This window comes from Eurytemora carolleeae, unplaced genomic scaffold, assembly GCF_000591075.1.
Source record: "Eurytemora carolleeae unplaced genomic scaffold, Eaff_2.0 scaffold1004, whole genome shotgun sequence".
NCBI classification, from domain to species: Eukaryota; Metazoa; Arthropoda; class Copepoda; order Calanoida; family Temoridae; genus Eurytemora; species Eurytemora carolleeae.
This window is the reverse complement of record NW_019396892.1, coordinates 110984-125237: the sequence shown is the minus strand read 5'-3', so window position 1 is coordinate 125237 and position 14254 is coordinate 110984. Positions and strand designations below refer to the sequence as shown.

At 30.0% G+C, this 14254-nt stretch overlaps 1 long non-coding RNA gene across 1 annotated transcript; it reads left to right on the top strand.

Moving 5' to 3' along the window:
* The first annotated feature begins 610 nt into the window (after positions 1-610).
* On the top strand, positions 611-7632 carry LOC111709847 (uncharacterized). The gene is made up of 4 exons (XR_002766954.1): positions 611-708; positions 1804-1865; positions 3042-3194; positions 6818-7632. It is a non-coding gene; the product is annotated as an uncharacterized LOC111709847 (long non-coding RNA).
* Positions 7633-14254: the final 6622 nt, after the last annotated feature.

The following is a 14254-nucleotide window of genomic DNA, read 5'->3' as shown; positions in this document are numbered from 1 at the left end:
GGGGGGGGGGGGGGGGGGGGGGTGAATCTACAAAAATGCCGACAAATAATAATACATTAGAATTTAGAGATGAAAAATAATCCATATGGTATCCGGGGCATTGCACGTGTTTAATTACACTTTTAGAACATGGATAATTTAACTATAGTAACATCTTGGAGGTATCAATCAAGTAAAAAAGAATTAAAGAATTATAGAAATATGCATGTCTATGTTGACACAAAAATAACATGCGTAAGTAAAGTATGTCAAGTAAAACAATAACATCTCAAAGCTGATCTGGTTTTGAAAATTGACGCACAATTTCATCGCTGTCTGGATTAGGGTTTCCAGCGAAAAGAGTAAACCGTTTCGCGAAAATCACCGAAAATTTAATATTTTTTCGAATTTCATTCGTTCGCAAAAATTGCAAAAATTAATCTGTTTCGCGAAAATATTTTTTAAAAAGCTGAAATCTCAGAGCAGAGAATTCCACAAGTTTGTTGCGAAATTAATTTCGCATTTTTTCGCTTAATTCATTTTCGCGATAAACTGTGAAATTTCGCGGAAAAGTTTTCGAAATACAAACAAAAATGCTCGCATTTTTTTGCGAAATTATTTGTTTGTTGGAAACCCTTTAGTGTGGATTGTTATAAATTCATGAATTTGAATATTCAGGAAAATAAGATTACGTGGGTCACTATACTAGCTGTTGTAGCAGCGATAAAGGTAAATATTTTCTAGAATTTACATCAATTAAAGGGACTGTGTATGGATTGCAGCTTCCAGTGACCATTCATTTTAAAAGATACATGCCTGATTTACAACGGTACCCTTGTTAACCTTAATATCCGTATAAGATATCCTCTTGTTTACCTTGATATCCGTATAAGATATCCCCTTGTTTACCTTAATATCCGTATAGGATATCGTCGCCAAGTTTTCTTTCCTGAAAAGAAAAATATATTTATTAATTATTTCTGAGATTGCGGAAGAAGAGGAAGGGAAACTAAATAATTTTTTCTCTGAGATACAGGCATAACTCGTTCATATAGAGGGTAACTAAAAAGTACATCGAAACCCAATTTAAGAACCAATATTTCCTATTTTTATTAAAATATAAATGTTTTAAATTCAAACATTGTTTATCTTGTTCTTATGGGAAAGTTTTTAATAAGGAACACGTCTTTACACAGTGAAACTAACTATAATGATAAGGGACGGGTGAGGCCCTGAGGATAAAAATAGGGGGAAACATAATACAATGTGTTTTTAAAGTTTGGTCTCTTGGTCCCAACTGTAATTTTTTTATATTACTTTTTTCAAACCCCATTTGGATTAAATTTATTTATATTTCAGATTAAATGCAGAAGAATGATCTTTTCAAATTTATAAACAAAATATGAAAACTAAACATATAAGAAATTAAATTAAATTTGTATACACATTTGTTGGATATGTTTTTACCAGTAAATATTAAAGTAATCATTGTACATTAACAATTCTAATTGATTTTTTTGATTCTATTAGTATAGTTTTAGTATTGTGTAACAGACTATATTTTGCTGCCATTTATATAGTTTTAGTATTGTGTAACAGACTTTATTTTGCTACCATTTATATAGTTTTAGTATTGTGTAACAGACTATATTTTGCTACCATTTATAAAAATAAAGAAAGATTAAATTATGAAGAAAATTGTTAAGTTTATATGTTCTTGGAGCATCCATTTTGAAAATATTAAAACAGAATAATGTAAAAAATATCTCTAGATGATGTGCTTGCTTCCATGTAAAAAAAAGGAACTATGAAAACATGTTTTAGGTGATGTGTATCGGTATTGTTATCTATATTCTTCAGAGGATTAGAAAATTTAACAACTCCAGGTAAAAAATTTTGCTGAAAAAAAATCACCTTTCTGGAATTTTAATAAACAAAAACTTTCTCAGATTTTCCTGTTTGAATTGGTGGATATTTTCTAAAATCATTAAGGTCAACATATTTTTCAAGGCAAAATTTTCAATTTCAACCAACCATAAACCTTTCGTGTGACTTGTGAGCTACCACAAAAAAGTTGGTTCAGCCGTTTAATGGTTAAAGGAAAACACAGTGTACAGTGTACACTGTACATTTGAATATCCGAGTTGGGCCAGCCTGGGCATTCGGTTTAGATTTAGGCGGACTCTAATTAAATTTACATTTACAAAAGTGGTAGAGGAACGTGGACTGTTAGATTAGTTCTTGACCTAATATTAAAAATAGATGGTTTTGGGTTTTGAGCCTCTGTTTAACTATAGATCAGAGTTGGACCCCTTAATAAAACTTTTATTGAATACTTGATCTGGAGCCATGTTTCTGTTACAACGAGGGCTCAAATGTCAGAATTTTTGCAATATGCCCAAGAGCCGGGAGTAAAATATTTCGTCAATAATGTTAGTTAAACAGGAGAAAATTAACTTAACAATTTTTCTGTTTTGTGGAGTAACAATTCAAAGGGTCAACCATTCACGTAAAATTTACTCAACAGTATATTTTGGGACTTGTAAAATATTATTGTTTTGTGAACTTTTTTGTCATATTTGAGAACGGCTTGAATTGTAATATTTTAATCCTGAAAAGAAAATTTAGACTTTGGTTAAAAAAATATGAAATTCAAAGTTTTTTACTCAATCCTAAATTTAAGACTTTTAAATGAATGCAAAAAAGGTTCCAATAATGTATAACTTATTTTTTTGTGGACACCAGACATAAAGTATAACTACAACGAAGTCTGTATCGGGATGATTTTATTATTATTTTAATCTCTAATTTAAATCCATTAAAACCAGTATAAGGGATCTTAATTAAACAGCCCAACAAAGTACAGATAACTTATAACTTACTGGTTTAAAATGGGTTCTAAAGTTTAGACTAACTTAACTTGAAACTGACCACGTGGGATTTTTAAGCGTTAATGGTTCATAAAAAGCCTTGCGTCTGGTACTAAACAATTTATTTAACTAATATAGTTTCTCTAGCTTCTTGGAATTATTTGGCTTTCATAGTTTTTAATTTTTTTTTAGATCTAGTTCCCGAACTATCTCCAAACGTAAGCTGTATGATTCATCATCAGATGGAAGCGAGCATCCGGACTACGTTGCACATAGACAGAGAATATAAAATCATCTGAACTATGTGGCACATAGATCGAGAGTATAAACAGTTCAAAATATCAGGTAAAGAAATTGAGTTTTTGCAATAATCTCTGATTTTCGTACACTATGTTCAAACTATATAAATCGTTTAGATCAAATAGTGTAAGATTATAATAGGTGTACACCATCAGGTTTTAAAAATATTGAGATTAGAAAATTTGAGTTTGTGGCAAAGACAAAGTTTTCGTTCTCACAAAAAGAAGAAAAAGAATTGAATATGAAATTTTTTGTTTGAGAAAAAAAATGTTTGGTAAAAGAATTTTAAACATAATAAATATTAAACATATCGTGTAAAATTGAAACTTTATTTTATTTATGCTGCTGATTCATATCAGTTGTATTTGTAGTTTCACGTAACTCTTTATAGTGTGGCATGTCCGATTCACAAGGGTACCTTAGAAAGCTTTTGTCCTATAAAGAATGAATTTAACTTAAAAAATAAATTGATTATACTTCTAATTGTGGGTTTTCTACAAAAATGACTTGCGCATTTCTTATTCTGTAGATTCAATGGGAAGAAATTATTAGAATTTGAAACAAGCTAGAGCCCATCCCCCCCCCTTCCTAGAAAATCATGTACCCCTCCTTAGACCATGTACAACCTCATTCATGATGTATATCAAATTATGGGTTTTAGCTGGGTTTTATTTCAATTTCTCAATTATTTCTGGGATTAACAAACTCTATCAAATAAAAGACTTCCTTTACCGACCTTTCAACTTTCACCTTCTTAATTTATACCCTAAAGGTTGTCCACTATAAATTGAGACTTCTTAAACAGCTTATAAAATAGCAAATCTACCAATATGAAAAATCTGCGATGATCAATCAGCGACCTGTGTACTGGGAACAAATTGGTTGCAGTGTTTTGGATGAAAATGCTTTTTGTTAGTTTTTACATCAAAAACTACCATGCCAATTATAATTCATATTTTCCCCTGAAAGTTAAGGGCCTTACTGGAAAAAATATTTTTACATATGCAAAGAGACTGCCTTTGGAGCTAGTGTTTCTCATGAAATTTTTTCTATGTCAAAATCCAATCACCCAGCGAAAATTTAAAACTGATGAGTAAGAGCATTTTTTCTGAAATCTCTATTTATAGTGTATACCTTTATGATATATTCAATAATCACATTCACTACATTTATTCTGTAAAAAACTGGATTTAATTCAATCAATTGTTCATATATTATTTAATATATGTATGTATGATAATTTTACCATATTAAAAGGGATAAATAGGTGTTTCTGGTTTTTAAAATCATAAGAAAGGGAAACAATTCAAAAAAGAATAAATAATTATTTAAACCACCTTGGACAAGGTATTTCAATTCAGGTCATTTATTAAATAGTATTTTTGTTGAATCTTTCATTCCTTGATGCTTTTATTTCATATCATGATTAATGAATTTCCTTAGCCCCCCCCCCTCCAGGAGCTCAGGGGGCCCGTGGGACTAGGCCCCCCTTTGATCCGTCCCTGATAAAAAGAGCATTGATTACACATCTTCTGTCATCTGTAATTATTGCATGATCATGCACATATTCACACAGTACAAACCTGTATACTTAACCATCTGCAAGATAGAAAAACCAGCAAGCTGATGCTGTGGTTGTTATTGTTATTGTTGTTGTTGTTGTTGTTGTGCAGCCTGCAATTGGACGCGTATGGTAGGATTGAAGAGGACTCGAGTAATGGATCGACGAGAAGGATGAAACAAACCCCCTGTCAGACAACACTGGCAGATTGGTTCGAGGTAACGCATTTTACCCCATCATTATAAAAAAAATTATAGTTTATTCATATTTATATATATATACAAAATATACATGGTCATCAACAACGGATGAGACTTCAGTGAAAAGTGCACGGACTTTTTAGTCTTTATAATGGTTCCCGCCACCTGCAGCTGTACATAAAAGTTTCTTTCTTTACCAATTTATTTCTATTTTATGAATTATCACCCCGGACTAACCAGAGTTAGAGGCATTCGTTTTCTTCTATTTGAAATCTTTCGCGTTTAGGTTTATATTTTAACAATCTTTTAAGTTACGGATTTATTTGTTTGATACTTTTTATTCAAAACATATATGCCGGCAAAAAAGTATTTAAGAAAGAACGTTGAAAAAATATGTTTAATAGGAGAAATTGTGATCGAAAGTAATAGCTTTCTGGAATATTGACAGAACCATTAAATCTACGTGTTATAGATATATATAGGTATATACAAATGTATTGTAATGGTATGTACGACTATATTTAATGCACAACACTTTAAACTCAAGTTTTAAAGTTTCCTATCGGCATTACAGTCTAGTTTTCTTTGTGGCTGGCTCCATAACGAATCTGACTAGATGGTAGAACGTTTTTTCTGTTTCTATTTTCAAATTGTATATTGTACAAATATGAATATTTTTATAGAGCAAACAAACAAGCAAATAAAAAAAATGGAGGCTGGGGCGGGGGTATAATTGTAGGAAACCAACATATGGTTTATACATACATACATCATTCGTAGACTCATCTTTAGTTCCGTATCACATTATTTGTGTGAGAACAGAATCTGTGAACCTACAGTTTTACAGTTTCACAACAAATCCAGATTTACAGTTATTGTACAGCAAATCCAGATTTACAGTTATTGTACAACAAATCCAGATTTACAGTTACTATACAGCAAATCCAGATTTACAGTTATTGTACAGCAAATCCAGATTTACAGTTATTGTACAACAAATCCAGATTTACAGTTATTGTACAACAAATCCAGATTTACAGTTATTGTACAGCAAATCCAGATTTAAAGTTATTATACAACAAATCCAGATTTAAAGTTATTATACAACAAATCCAGATTTACAGTTATTATACAACAAATCAAGTTTTACCGTTTTTATATAACAAATCCAGATTTACAGTTATTATACAACAAATCCAGATTTACAGTTATTATACAACAAATCCAGATTTACAGTTATTATACAACAAATCCAGATTTAAAGTTATTATACAACAAATCCAGGTTTACAGTTATTATACAACAAATCAAGTTTAAAGGGACTGTAAGCGTAAATTGGAGTGTCCCTTGCAAAGTACTGATATCTAAACAACAAAGTTAGTCATCATATTTTCAGACAGATTCAACTTTAAAGTCTCACAACACCTTGGCCTTTTGTTTTACCTCACCAATTCACTTATACTTTTTGGTAGCCCTAGACATATAGATTTTGAATTGCAAAGTGCTTGTTTCTAGCTTAAGTTTTCAATAAGTTATTAGCAAAATACGGTGTGAAAGCTTGACCATCTGAGTTAGCAATGGAAGACGACAATGCCTGATTTAAAAGGGTTCCCTGGAAACCTTGTCTAAAATTTTCGTTTTTTAGATTTTGGAGTGTTTACTTTTAAAAATTCTTATATTTTTTTCCTGCAGTAGAGTTAAAAATGCGTAAGTCACTTAATTTTGTATAATTGAGAAACCACAGTTTGAAAATATCCGTTTTCAACATTATAAACATTGAAATATATAATTAATATCAGACAACGCTTTTAAGAGAACCGTTGTGAATTTTTGTAATTTGAAGTTATGCTTACAGTCCCTTTAAAGCTGGAAAAAATGTTTACCTAAATTTTTAATCATTTTTTTAGAGTACCGATGAATCTGTGGAAGTTAAAGCTGATTTCAGAAAAGAAATCTATATCCAATATAATGAGATGTATCTCATTGTGCCCCAGTATACAAACTACTACACAGTTCTCTATATCTCTGTTTTGTTCAGACAGAGCAGTTTGTTTATTAATTCATCTTATTTTAATTCGTTTAATAAGTTTGCCTAGATGCACGTAAGATTGAAATGTTATTGTTATAATTCCTCTATATTAAAGAGTTATTTAAAAGAACAAAAATGATTTGAATTTTTGATACGTAAACAAATAAATTCGCCTTTCAAGTCGTCACAAAGTCGTACCATTAATGTCAATTCAATTTGACCGTCTCCACCTGCCTAGTTTACAGTAAAGAGTATTTCGTTTTCTATAATCACGCACATTTGGACGATTAAGTTCATGATTATGAATTAGTCAACTGTTTTTATACGTGCATTCAAAGAAAGGGTTAAAACCTTGTCACTTATATACTGAAATTGAACAAATCAAACATAAAAAGAACTAATGGATAATACAGAGCGTCCCACATATTAGATTATCTCCATACTTTAACGTCAAAAAAAACACTTAATACTCGAAAAACCTAGCATTTTCGGCAAGACATTTTTGCTTCAACATGATTCATTCTTCTTAAAATTTCTGATTAGTCCCAAAAACCGTAACTTAGACCCATTGACGATCTACTATGATGTGGGACACCCTGTATGTCGAGTATTCTGCTTCTGTACATTTTATGTGTACGCTTAAATCAGAATTTTTTAATAATTCTTTCCAACTTAGTGTTTTTATCTCCTTAAATCATTGAATTTTTACATTTTAAATAATTGTGTTTTTATCTCCTTAAATGATTAATAATATAGAGTTTAATCTCTTATTTTACATTTCTTTTTAAATGATATAGTTTCGAGAGGAATGGCGCAGCAAATAATAGATTTTAAATAAAAAATGTATTTTCATAATTTCTTGGTATGATATCATAAAATGAATACATTTTAACGTTTTATTGTTAAATTATAAATATCACAGTAGTATGCGATTATATTAATACAATGAAAACGACTCTCGGTAAAATTTTTTTATTTTATCATGCTTTTAAAAAGCATGGATATACATAAACATGGAAACAATTAAACTTGTAATTCGAAAAAAACTTGTAAACAATTAAAACTTAAATAAAAAAGTCATCTTCATTGTATTGATAAAATAGATAATTACTAAAGATAAATCTGAAAAATATAGAAACTTAATGCTAAACTCTCTTATTGTTACCTGTATTGTAAACCAGAAAACCCGAAAACTGTGGAATAGGAAGACGACATTCATTAATGCAATATTTAAGTGAAATGTTGCTACCAAGCAAAAAGTTTCACTATTAGATTGATAAATCACTTACAAAGTAAAATGGGTCTGTGTACACTTCACAATTGCTGTGTCTAATGTTTAATGGATAATAACTTGAGTCTGAAAGTAGTCTTCAATTCCAGAGTTTTCTGGTTCTCACTGTATGATATCCGTTCTAGACTGTTATTAGTATTCTAAATAATCTGTAAATATTTATTTATCATTGGATCTAATAAACTTATCAATACCAAATATTTAATATTGGAATTGCTCTAAAAATGTCCGTTTTTTGCAAACATTTTCATAATCATTTTGGTTCATTAATTTATCAATTATATCAAAATAGAACTACATTTTTTCGCCAGAACTGAAGAGAGTCAACCACAGACAAGATAAAACTAAACGTTACTTAATGCTTGATTTTCATTTCCTTGATACCGGGTTACAGTATCTACTTTGAGTCCTAGTGAGAGTCATTAGTTTTAAAGTATCAAAAAAACAATTTAAAGATATGTATCAAATTGAACCATCGAGAAAGTTAAATTCAATTTTCGAAGTTTTTTTTATAATTTTTGTGATAATTATTACTTTTTTATTTTTCCAGTTTTTCAAGATTATAATTTTTCAGTACAACGATATCTATTTTCTTCTCAAGGGTTGTATAAGTGATGAGAAAAAGTAATTAAAAGTTGTCCAACACCTTTACATTTAATTTCTTCATTTCCGACCAAACATCTAACACTTAACATTATCCGGAAGCTGTCACAAAACTTTAGAAAAAGTAATTTGCAATTAAATTGCAAGTTGGAAAATTTAAATACTGCAATTTTTACTGTTAAAATATTGCAGATAAATATATATATTATATTATATATATATAATATATTGCAGATAAATTTTACTTTTCGTACAGTCATAACTTTCTTAACTCTTAAACTTTTGTTTAAATTCACAACATGTAACCTGAAAAGCTTTGTCTGATCAAGTATGAATTAGATATCCCTGTTTTAATATTTAAAAATTGTTATTTTTAATTGTGGTTTCTCTGACTTAAACATAAAGGAATTATCAGTAATAAACAATTTGTATCCTAGAAAAACGACAATATCTTCCACATTATCCATCAAATAAGATTTCTAAACTAAATAAGAATTTTTACATTTTGTTAATTAAATATTTGTTAATTTGTTAAACAAAGATTCAGTTCATTCAATTTTGGTAATCCAGTATTTAAAAATCAAACAAAATGTCCGAGTTTAGTTACACAAAAATATATGAAAGGAATCAGGTCTCTGTCACAAACTTTGATTTTTTTTGCGTTAATGGTTCTAAATACAAAGAACCTACTCATAGTTACCTAACAAAAGTTAAAATTTTACAATAACAGTCATTAAAAAATATTCCTAACACATAGGAAAGCAAAAAAAAATCAATAAAATTTTCAAGTTCTCATGACGTGTAGATAAAACAAGATGTGAGAGACTTATGCATTAAATATATTTTTTATTAACATTTATGAGTTCTATTAAAGATTCAATTATCTACGTTTAAAATATCAAAGATTTACGCTATTTTGCAAACTACATTATTTTGCAAATGCGAAAAAATGTTCATGAAATAAAAATTTGCGAAGACAAGCATTAACATGAAATTCACTTACTTTAATTATGAAATATTTAACATTGGCTTCCCGGTACACATAAACAATTGAAAAGGAATAGAGTTTTTGCCACAAACTCAAATTTTATAATCCGTATACCTTTACAAGCTGCTGTTGTAAACCTTTGATATTTCAAGCTCAGAATGTTTGATCTAATAAAATTCATAGTTTGAAATATCAAAGGTCTACATCATCAGATTGCAAAGGTATAGGAATTAAAGAATAGAGTTTGTGTCAAAAACTCAGTTCCTTTAGAAGAAAAAATTTGAAGAATTTAGAAAAAACCATAGCATCAAATCTATTTAGAGATCAATAAGTTATAAGTACATTATAGCGTAATTATCATTATTAAATTAGAAAAAAAACCCTGAAATTAGGGGTTTTCAGTCCTTTTAAACATCAAAAAACATTTCCAAATGTGCTCTAGTAAAAGGTTTTTTAATTTTAGTATGTGTTTATAAAACATTTTGTCCTTTGATCCTTCTGTTTGGCGTAAAACTATATCAAATGTTAAAAAACCTCTCTGTTTACTTTAATAAGTTAATAATTGTTATTATTCTATTCAAATCTATATTGCAGAGAGAAAAAAATTGCTTAGAAATTATAATTATATTGAAAATTATTTCTTAAAGAGGCCCCAATTTGATGCCATACAAAAACTCACCTATTCCTATTTCTAAGCTGTTCGCATCCATGGGATTGAGCGCTGCAACCTCCCTTTTTAGGTTTTGGGCTTTGTATATACCTTGGATTTCAGAAGAAAAATTTCAGGGGAATCAGAAATATTAAAATTTTTTGTTTCTTAAAAATATTAATTCCTTGAAATGAACGACGAGATTTACGAATATTCACAAAATGGAAGAATCATACGCCATTTACTTAAGGGGCTGTAAAGGAAAAATGAATTGGGGTAAAGGCTGAAACCTAAGTAATTTAGGAGTTGATCGAGACCCATGAGAATTCTATCTGATGTTCTTGTCTCGAGAAATTAATATAAAACTGTGTCAAATTTATATGAATATTTATGTATATAAAATTTTGTATAAAAATCGTAGGTTTAAACAGATCATATTCAGCTAATATGCAACCAATCTGAAAACAACGATATCCCAGAGAAAGCCTAACAAAATTAGGTTTGCTCCTATGATTATTTGAATTTAATAATTTTTCATTTTTAATAGATATAATTAAGAATATTATTTATACGTCTGTATCACGTGACCAGAACTCCCACCAATGGCAGTGCAGTATTATTGTCACATGTCTCCGTCTGTATCACCTGACCAGTATACAGCACTGCCATTGGTGGGAGTTTTGGTCACATGATATGGACGTATAAATAATATTTCTCTCATATTTTTATAAATAATTTTTCTCTCATATGGAAATCTTCATTAATTCAATTCCCGAGGTTTTTCTGGATGATCTTTTGAAAGAATTTCTTAAAAGAGTTTTCCTATTTTGACCTTAATGAAATCAAATGAAAGAAAAACAAAGATAAGACATTTACGAACTCAGCAAACTTTCAAACTTTAAACTTACATCAATTCTTTATTTTTTTGCGCAACATATCCTCTGATTCAGATTGTTGTTCCTCGAACGGAAATATTGCGTAAGACGGAAAGAGAAATATGTCGACTAGGAGGTCGGACAGTATAGTAGACAAAGTAAAATTCATAAAAAACGACAACGCGTTTAAAATTATGAAAACATCAAATTAGTAAATCAAGTCATAATAAAAGTTCAAACCAATACTTATTGGGCTTTTTTTTTGTCGAAGATTGGTTGGAGGGGGGTGGGGGGTCCCACTATATACCTCATCAAAGAGATAGTATTAAAGAAAGTTATATTGTCCCTTAATATTCGGTATCAAAACATATTAATCTAAAATTTAACCAAATTGGAAAAATTTACTGAGGTTATGAAACCCCCAACACACGATTTGAGGTACAAACATGTGAAGTTATAGTGAGACCCAGTAAAAGTGAATTGAAAGTCATGGTTTCTATAGCTCAATGAACAAGAATCAGAGCAAGTGTGCCAATGTGCAATTTGCTTTATACACCAGCAAATAAACAATTAAATCTCGTCTTACTATTCCACTGTTTTATGGGTACCACTGTGTTTTAATATTGTTGGAAATAAGAAAAATTTAAATGCATTTAAATTACTCATTGAACTAAATAAGTTTGATAATAAATATTTTAGAATAAAATCATGATTTTAACATTGTTCTCCATAACATCTATTTGCCATCTTTATATTTTGATTGCAATGAGACTGTTTACACGACTCATAAGTTCTAAAGGAAATATTTGTTATAAAAAACTATAGAAAACAAATCTGGTGCATATTAACACTTTATTTACAATTAGCCATTTTAATGATTTAGTAAGTGTCTGAATTTTTAGCGTAAAATATACGTACTAACATCAATAGGTCATTCGTTACCATAACAACTACGTTAGGGTTTCCAACATAATTGCCTCTTCACTTACGCGAAATTACGTGGAATTTCGCAGAATTACGCGTAATAAACGAAACTTAAATTTCGCGGAATTATACTCACAATTTCGACCACATTTCGCGAAATTATGGCATAATTTCGAGAATTTTCTTAAATTTAATTTAGAGAAATTACGTAGAATTACGAGTTATTTAAGGAATTTAAATTTTTCGTAATTATAACCTGATTTTGTAAAATCACGCAAATCACGCGTTACTTAAGAAATTTCGATTTTGCGTAATTCTTAATTAAAGGGAGGGGATAGGGTAGATAAAGGCAAGGCAAAGCGGAGTATAAGAGAAGGGAAAATGTATTGTTTTTGTAAATCCGGAGAAGAAAATGGGGAGGTGGGGGTATATGGCGGAGGGAGGAGGGAGGTTGTTGTAGGAGGGGGTTGGGGGATTGTGTGTAAAGGGTCGATGTGGTGAGATGAAAAAATGTAATTTGGAGAGAGTTCCCATCAAGACAAAAGTGTCTTTATAATGACTCTATGGGAACTTAAAACACTAATTTTTATCGAGCAAGGCAATTATAGAAAAGTCCAGCAAGAAATTAAACTGTATCTTCTAGAATTCCATTTTGAATGGATGAGAATTGAATTAAAGACTGGAGTTAGAAACTTTTGAACAGTCGAGGAGTGGGGGGGGGGATAATTTGCTGCGTGGGGTTTTGCTTGAACATTAATGCAATTTCGTATAAGAGATTTACTAAACATTAAAAAGTTTGGTGGGATTTAAAAAAGCCGGCCATATTTCGGAAATGCCGTATTTTTTGATAATTGTTTCAAAAACTTCAGTAAAATTAGTTTAACAATTGAATTCTTCACATTGTAATGTGTAATTCTACATCAATTAATAATTTCATCCATATTTTGTCAAATCATCAAATATGATATCAAAATACGTAGATTTGTTCATATTTGTTAAAATATTTCAAGTTTTATAACTGTATGTATTCTAAACAGAAAGTAAAGGATCTGACGGTAAACCAGGACTCTAAGTTACATTTTACTCATTGACGGGTTATTCTGTTTTTTCTTATTATAGACAAAACGTATGAATTTTTTATGTAATTTCCCCAAAAAAGTATGAAATAGAAAATGAGAAGAAGAATTTACATTTAATGCATGTAAAAAAGATGCTACAATGAGAGCTCACATAACAATAACCCAGGCATTTGAATCATTGTGAAAGTGAAATGCATTTTATTGTTAAGTTGTGGAAGACGATACCTGGCCGCCTAAAACAAGTTCCACAAGATTCACCGGAATGAGATAGAACGGATACGAGGCATTGTACTTTCAGTCTAACTCCTGTGATCTTGATATTGAGACATTTCTGAACCCTCTAGTAAAAGTTATAAGAAATATATATACTGGAAGTTACTTTATACGTTTCATTAGAGATCGACCTCACGTCCTCTATAAAGTATACTATACATTAAAAATCTCCGAAAATACATTGGAATTGGAGGTTTTAATACATCCTTAGATGGGTTCAGATAAATTTTGAATTGAATCCTTCTGCAGTGAAATTATAGTAATATCCAAATTTAAATACTTACAGTGGAATTATAAATTCACGTCATTGATATTTGAATCTATAGTGGATTAATAAACCTCCATAGGTCCTTATTCATATCTGAGTCTATAGTGGATTAATAAAGCTCCGTAGGTCCTAATTCATATCTGAGTCTATAGTGGATTAATAAACTCCGTAGGTCCTAATTCATATCTGAGTCTATAAGTGGATTAATAAACCTTCGTAGGTCCTAATTCATATCTGAGTCTATAGTGGATTAATAAACTCCGTAGGTCCTAATTCATATCTGAGTTTATAGTGGATTAATAAACCTCCGTAGGTCCTAATTCATATCTGAATCTATAGTGGATTAATAAACCTCCGTTGGTTTC